The 8,423-nt window shown below is 33.7% G+C and overlaps 1 long non-coding RNA gene across 2 annotated transcripts; it reads left to right on the top strand.

The window, feature by feature from the left end:
* Nucleotides 1-4,635: 4,635 nt before the first annotated feature.
* LOC110793884 (uncharacterized) lies at nt 4,636-7,145 on the top strand. 2 transcript variants are annotated; one of them, XR_002534822.2, is made up of 4 exons: nt 4,636-4,835; nt 4,949-5,003; nt 5,118-5,236; nt 6,676-7,145. It is a non-coding gene; the product is annotated as an uncharacterized lncRNA (long non-coding RNA). The 2 variants fall into 2 exon arrangements; XR_002534823.2 differs by lacking the exon at nt 5,118-5,236 and having other exon boundaries at nt 4,649-4,835.
* The last annotated feature ends 1,278 nt before the right edge of the window (nt 7,146-8,423 follow it).

The raw sequence follows: 8,423 nt of genomic DNA on the forward strand, positions 1-8,423 counted from the left end.
TAGAATAAAATCGTATGGATTTTTATACTTCGTAACAAAGAGGTATAGATTCAAAACCTCACATAAGTCTCATATATTTCTGGCCTCGATTGTGAAATGAATTCTATAATCCATAGTTGAATCTAGGAATAATAGAGTTAGAATCTTGAAGGAGAGAGATGGGTATGAGATTTTAGAGGATTAAAATGGAGTTAGAAATTACAAGTACTTGGTATGTGAGTTCATCTCTATTATATAAGCCAGGAGCTGAGGTCTTTTTGGTAATCACTCTTTTGGTGTCCTCCACGTAAAATACCAAAATACCCTCAAACCTCTAACTTTCAAACCCTTCGCAGCTTCCCTCATCTTCGCCGCTTCACTCTCATCTTTCTCTCTCCTCCCTTCACTCAAAGATCCCAAACTTCAATTCTCTCTCGTATATTTCTCTCCCTTTCGATCGATCTTTTTGCATTTCTCAGGGTTAGTTTTAATCATTCATCTTTTTGTTCTTCTCGCTTAGTAATTCCCTGAATCTCCCATTCTATGTAACGATTTCTGTGATATTTGTTGCATCGATTATTTTGCTCAGTTTGTCGATTTGTTTGATCCTTCAATTTCATGATTCAATGATTTTGATAAATGGGTGACTTCACGATCCTGATGTTATACTTGATAGAATGCCACCAATTTCCAGCTTCAGAAAAAACGCTTAATTGTTCTAATTCTTTGTTAATTTGATGGATTTTTCTGGGTTTTTTAAGGGAGGAAGGAAATAAAATTATGCCGCGATATAAGGATGAACTTCCTGTTGTTCGTGTATATACCATTTGTGATGAATCAAAGTTCGTATATTTTTTTGTTTAAATTACTTTCTTTTGGGTAGATTTTTTAATTTTTATTTTGCAGTTTTAGTTTTAATTTGATGAAATTTTCCTCAGCTTTTGCCTGATTTATTAGTTTTAGGAATTATCCCATTGTTAAAGGTACTTGATTGTGAGGAATGTTCCAGCACTGGGGTGTGGTGATGAACTAAAACAACTGTTTGCAACATATGGAGAAGTTGAAGAGTATGTTTACCCAATTGCTTTTTAACTCTCTTTTTTATAAAATATTTTATTGAATTTCAATTAATGTAAATGTTTTAATGATTCATGATATTGTGGGGTTAATTAAGGTTCTTGATAATTTTATTGGTGTGAAGTGTGATTGACTTGCTTGAATTGTTGATTAGTGGTAGTATAATACGAAGTAGGAATTTATGGTACTTGAGTTCTATGGTATTGTGAGTTTGTGCCAATGGATTTGATGTGGCCTTATGAATATGGCTCCAATGTCGAGGGTCGAACTCTAAGTAATTTCATATTTTTTTTATCTAAATGAATTATATCTAGATCTCTATTACATAAGTGAAACAATTACATTGAACTCTAACTAATTTGGTAATTTGACTGCATCAACTTAATTTCATGTCTTTCTTTAGCTTAAGGAAATAAAATATCTTTTTTAAACTAAATTGATGAACTCTACGTCCATTTGCAGCATTGAGTCTTACATTTTGAATCACAATTTACCTCTTCAAGTCCCAATCTGTCCAAGTGTGCCATCATTTAATAGTCTTATGCATTTCAGCTACACAAGTAGTATGTAGTATATAGGCTACATTTCTATTATTCTCCCATGGGCAATAGTATTTCCTAAACTGCTTCAGTAATTGGTTTTAAACTTTAAAGTTTGATTTGCTGTGCCATGGAAGAGTTTTGATAATTGTGGGTCTGGGGGTTGGGGTGTGGAGGGTAAGGAAACTGTATATGCTTCAGTTGGAACTTAACCCTAGTGCCATGGAAAATCCACCCAGATATGAGTCACCTGGACTCCCACTTTGGAGCTGGGAGTATTAATATTGATGTTCTTTATATACTGTATAGGATTACCAATATGAAAACGCTATAATTACTACATGCAGATATGTTCAATTAAACAGATCAATTTTAAGCTCTACTTTCACAATTTACCATAGTGTAATCATTTTAAGGTCACTTTAATCACAACCTAAACCAGACTCATAACAATCAGATGCGTGTTTCTAGGACAATCACATCAAAAGTAGTTGAAGTCATGCTCCTCAGTGAAGTAGTCAATGAAAGATAGATTTAGAAGCCTAGAAAGGATTAAGAAAACCAATAGAACACAATCTATGCCAAACACAAATAACCAGGTTTAGGTTCAGGTTCATCCAAACCCGAATTCTGAATTGCAGGTTAAGAGGACAATGTAGGTCACTTAATCAGGCAAATAACGGATAGTAAAAGTTCAACACATATAGGAGATGGATAAAGAGTTCGGAATACCCAGCAAGATATCTCTTCACTTATATAATAGAGATTCAGGTTGTAGCTTAACTGAGGTGTCTTGAGAGGGCTAAATTATTTTTTTTAGCGCCTTATTAGTGAGTTTGTGGTGGTGCTTCTATTTTATTCTTCAACAGGTGTGTTGGGAGCCTGTTGGCTTGCCGCTGGGGTTTTTTGCTGAGTGCAGTCTGGTAGCTTGCATCTGTTTTACTGTTTTAAGATTGGGCACAACTTCTTCTTTTGGTTGTTTCTGAACTATGATGTTGATGTTTGGTTTGGTGTATGCAGGGGGTTTGGATAGCTCTACTTCTGGTACGCTTTAGTGTGTGGTTGCTACTTTGGAGTATCATGCCTTGAGGATTGATTAAAGTTTCGAGCTGGGACTCTGGCATCAATGGTTGCCTTCATGTCATTGATTAAAATCTCTAATTTCTGAAATTTGGGCTTCATCTTTATGTCATTTCTTTGGTCAAATTAGAGGGTATCATATACACATTTTATCTGGGCATTTCTTGATTTGATTCTTTAATCAACATTTACCATTTGGGTTTGCCCTGGAACCGAGAGGACGCGAAACGGGCGGGTAAGAGATGGGATACTTCTTAGCGGGTGTCAGGCAGATCAGACTTCAGCTGATGCTAACCCTTCTGGTAAAGATGCTGAAGCTTACGGAGCTTTCAGCAACGTGATTCAGTCGATACTGAGGGACTCTTGGGGAGATATTCAGAACAATGAGATTGTGTCAAAGGCTAGAAGTTGCTCAAGCGTCAAGGTTTTATTCAACGGCCTAGGCTTTACTGTACTGATAACTATGTTGAAGCTTCCTTTGTTTGTTAAAATTAACTGATCTTAAAGTTGTGTTTTTTTTTTTTTTTATAGATTGGACTGCTATTTATTTGAATATTGGACGATTTGAATATTTGATTCATCGAAAAATATTACTCCGTATTTGGAAATAATTTTGACGTTTTAGTTCATAAATTTTTTTGTGTAAATCCTATAATGTTAGTTATGTGTTGCAAATCAATTGAGCAGAAAACATGTGATTAGCTAAGTACATTGCGTGAAAGAAGAAAAGTGAAACACATTAGTTATATGTTAATTTTCTTTACTTTAGTACTACAATTTAGAACTTTCGTCATATAATACGTGTATTACATTGTTTCACTATGTAAATTCTTTTCTTACCTAGAGATAATTATATCTAATACTTATTCATATGAACTTTTTGAACAAATTTTCTAACATATTATTTATTGTGATTAGTTGTTATAATGCAATTTTTAGTTTTTATATAATCTCGCACGCATAGCGTGCATATAAGACTAGTTATAATCTATTATAACTCTTATTTGATACAACACATGTTTATCAGATAATATATACGGAGTAGTTAGCAATTGACTAAGTTTTATGTCGTACTTTTGATATCTTCAGTTACTTATCAGTTATCACTACCTATATAAAAAAGCCCAAAGTCCCAAACATCTCCCATTTTTGCGTAACTTTATGTTGCCCATTTTACCCCTCATGCCTACTTATTTCAAAAAAAAAGTACCATTCATACATGTTTTGTTTTATTTTTAATAATTGTTTTATTTGATTTATATCAAGATTTCATATTCGATCTCTTTTGGTATGGAAAAGTATAAAAGTTAACTTTTTTTTTTAGGATCGTATTTTAAGTGTGTATATATAAATTATCAAAAAAAGATATAAATTATCAAGATTTCATATTCGGTCTCATTTGGTATAGAAAAGTTTAAAATTTATTTATTTATACTTTTGATTTTTTATTTAGGCATAATGCTTGAAAACTAGACAAAGTGTAGTAATTACAAAAGTGTTGCAAATATTTCTTATAAGATATAAAAGCCATGAGTTGCAATAGATGGAGTGTTAGACCCTCCAATATAATTTCGTTGCAATATGTCTTAAACTTCATTTGTTTCATAAAATTCCTTACTTTTATTATTCATGTGGTCAAAGTAGTGGTTAGTTAGATATTAGATAAAATATTATCTTGTTGGATATCATTGGATTTATTTCAATACAAGTTTTCCAAATATAAAATTTTCATAATGTTTATTAACAGATACTTGATGGTATTAATAATCAAAATAATGCATTAGAGACCGCACATAATTAAAAAGTGATAGAACTCTCTATAGAATGGAAGAACTATAAGGAAAAAGTTATATACATATATGATTAGGTTCTGGTGAGAACCTCCCTTAAGATGAGAACTGTCTTATAATGAGAACCTCTAATAGTCGTTAGATTAAAACAAAACGAGCGACTGTGATCGAATATCGCAAATTGAATGATTTTGAATGTGGTTCCCTTCTCCCTCCTAATTGAAACTGAAATTTTCTCTCTCCTCGGTCACTCAGGTCAATTTCTCTCTCCTCACTCAATTTCTAACGCACCATCTCTCTCTTCAACGAAAATACACTTGAAAACCCGCAAATTATGTCACAATTTCGCGAAGATTGCAGAGATTTTGAGGTAATTTTACATTTTTCTTTTGATTTTTTTGATTTTGTTCCTTAGATAGTTTTTTTTATGTCCAATTTGCTTGAAAATAAACTCGACTATCTGCGAATTTTGATCAAATTCAGTTGATTTATGCGGCGCTGAATTCTTAATGGATCTGAAAGTTGATCTCGGACGCAGGTATTACTTGCTAATTTGATTGAATTAGATTTCTAGGTTTTTAATTTCTCTAATTTTCATTGATAAATTAGCTTTGATCTTTGCATATTGGTTGATTCAATTTTCGGCTTGAAGATGTAAATTCAGTCCAAATTAAGCATGAATACATTCCTTAATTTGGTTAATTTACTCCAAATTTCTTCCTGGATGACAGTAATTCGTCCCTCGAATTTGCTAAATCGAGCTCAAAGAAGGTAATATTGGAATATGCTTAAGTTTGACAGTAATATCATCTAAAAATTTGTTGTTCAATTCGCTGCAAATTAGCAACCTATAAGTCTGACTAAGTTCTTCCCGCAGTTTGGTTAGATCAGTAGTGTTTGTTCCAAGATTGTTGTCAGTAGTGTTTGCTGCTTCTGAATGTTTGTTTTTAATGTGGTTTTGATTAGATGGCTGATTGGTGTATGTTGCCATCTACTCATTTTATGGATGACTAATAAAGTAAACTAAATTTCTATAAATGTAAATAAAACGTCTCTAAAAGTTGATAAGTGGAAGGAGGCTGATGTAATCTGGTTTTCGGGTCTCAAAAGCAATGTGTAATGCCAGTAGCCTTGGAGTTGTGGTTTTTCTTTTTCTGGTTTGAGTTTGCAGTGCAGATTTTGTGAGCTTGGTCTGTTCCTACTTAGCAGCAGGCCAGCTGTGGTTGCAATTTGTTAAGTGTAGGTGGCTTAGCCAAAATTATAGGACTGGTTCAGAGTTGTTGGCAGCGTCTAGTTCATGCAGCCACGGTGGTGTCAGACCTGATCATTTGTGGCTACAGTAAATCTAGGTGTTTGATGATTGTTTTTGTCTGGTTGCTTGAAGCTACTATGTAGGTTAGGTTGTATAGATGTACTGATTCAGATTCTTAATCAAGTGATAATGTTTCACACTGGATACAACCAAAGACGCAGGAAATATAGCAGACCATAATGAGCCAGTAGCAGCTGCAGTAGCTTACGCTCTAGAAATCTTAGGTCAGTTGTGAGGTTGAGAACTGCTTGGGAGAGAGAAAAGAGGGAACTTTCTTCAGTAGAAATCAAATGACACTATATTGAAGTGTTGTATGCTCTCCTCATGCTTTGTGTTGAGGCAATCAAAATGAATCGGGGAAAAGAATATGACGATGAGTTGCTAAGGGAAGAACCACCTCAGAAGATGATTATTGATATAACTCAGATCAATTTGTATTATCCAAATTCATTTAGATTAGGAATTTCGGTTGCAAACACAAATACACAGTTGCATTTTCCCCCCTGCAATTCTCCTACTTTCTAAATAAGATTAAAACTTACTAGAAGTGAATCAATTAGATAGGTTAAAATCCGTTAAAAGTAAAGGAAAATTATACAAAAGTAAACTTAATCTCTCGTAAAGTAAAATAAATCTCCAGATGTGTAATACTTGAACAAGATGATTAGTAGGATAATTAGTAGGCTGAGAGTTGTGGTTTTTTTTTTCCTGGTTTGAGTTTGGAGTACATACTTTGTGAGCTTGGTCTGTATATGCTTAGCAGTAGGTTAACATCAGCTATGAAAGTAGTTTGTTAAGTGTTAGTGTCTTAGAAAAAATATTAGGACTGGGTTCAAAGTTGTTGGAAGCCTCTTATTATTGCAGTCATGCTGTCAGGCCTGATCATGTGTTCTGGCAGGACGTATGTGCCCATTTCCTCTGTATAAAGATCTGTGCTGGAAAGCATAAGTGTATGTGATAGAGTTGTTCCAAAGCTGCAGAGTTAGTCGCGGTGCAGTGAGGCATGATTGTGTGTGGCCGGGTGTTAAAGTGAGTGCCTGCAGCTTTTCGTGAGTTGTTGTGGTCAATTTTGTTGTTCCGTTTCAGTTAATAATTATACTGAATGTCAGCAGAACTCTCAAATCTCCATCCAATGTTTCTACCAGGTGTGGATGGTCTTAAATTCTCTACACACTGGCCGAAGGCTGACTTGTAATCGTTGTAGTTTTAAAAGATTAATTGCTTAGTATAATAGTAGTGTACTACGCCTATCATCAACAATAGTTTCTTGTCTGCATTTTTACTTGCTTACTTGGTATACAAAGCCTATTTGTTTCTTGAACAGAAAATGTTCCAGATCATAATGCATTGCATGTATGACTTGCCCAAGGAGTGTAGCTTCTAGTTCACTACTCAGACACATTGTAAATATGTGGATAGAATGTAAACATCACTAGGAATTTACGGGTATCTTTTAGTACGTTGCAATCCATCACTGTGAATAACCTTCAGGTCTGTGGAATACTCAGTGACAGATTGCAACATCCTCAGTTCATCATTTGCTTGTAATGTACTTCGTAAGAAGGCAGCAAGGCCAAGCCTTGCACCATAGTGTCACATCTGCACACTACTTTCATAGTAAACTAAATCTCTCCAAAAGTAAACAAAATCTATCTAAAAGTAAACTAAATAACAATGAAACATCAATTATAATTTTCTCTTAAATGTTTTGTGAAAACCTATTAGCTCAACTGGTAGAGCACTATGCAGTTGCATAGGGGATGTAGGTTCGATTCGTACATAGGTTGTCTCTAAGAGTAAGTTTTTTTTTTAAAAAAAAACTCAAAAGTAATAAAAGAAACTAAAAAGTAAATCAAAATACCTCAAGTAAATCATAATAACTAAAAAGTAAATCAAATTAACTAAAAAGTAAATCAAAATGTTTCAATGCGGTAATTGCTAATGATCGAGAAAAGAAACTCCAAGTCATTAACTGAAAAGTAAATAAAACCCCAAAAGTAAATTAAAAAAACTCAAAAGTAAATTTAAAAAGATGAAAAGTAAATAAAAAAACTCTTAAACAAATTATAAAAAAAAAATGGAGATTTTTTTAGCTTAAAGAACAAGAAAATACAAAGGATTAGAAAAAGAAACAAGAGTAGGAGAAGTTGTAGTAGTGAAAGAGTGAGCCCGCTGCACTGGAGCCCTTTCAACTTTGGTAATGTTGCAGTATCCTAAACCTTGCCCAATTGAGTGAATCTCCTGGATCGTCCAACGTAGCCTGATATCAACTAGCCCTGCATCCCTTAGCATCTCCACCAGTAGGTACGAGTCCGAGAGAACCCTAAGTGAAGTTATGTTTCTGTTAGCAGCCCATTTCAGGCCTTTAAGACACGCAATTGCCTCCGCTTGCAAAGTCGAGTCCGCATACCCAAAAAAACTATTGTAAAGGTAAATATAATCGATTCAAAAGTAAATTAAAATTGTTTTCTATTTCATTATCATCAATTGAAATAAAAATAAAAATAAATTTAATATCTTTGCTCTAATATAATTTTACATGATTTTCCTTTACAATTTAGAAGTAGATAAATAACTCGTAAAAGTAAATAAATTTTGTTCAAAAGTAAAGAACCATCGAGAAATAGAACCAATATCGGTTCCACT

This window comes from Spinacia oleracea, chromosome 3, assembly GCF_020520425.1.
Source record: "Spinacia oleracea cultivar Varoflay chromosome 3, BTI_SOV_V1, whole genome shotgun sequence".
Lineage (NCBI taxonomy): Eukaryota > Viridiplantae > Streptophyta > Magnoliopsida > Caryophyllales > Amaranthaceae > Spinacia > Spinacia oleracea.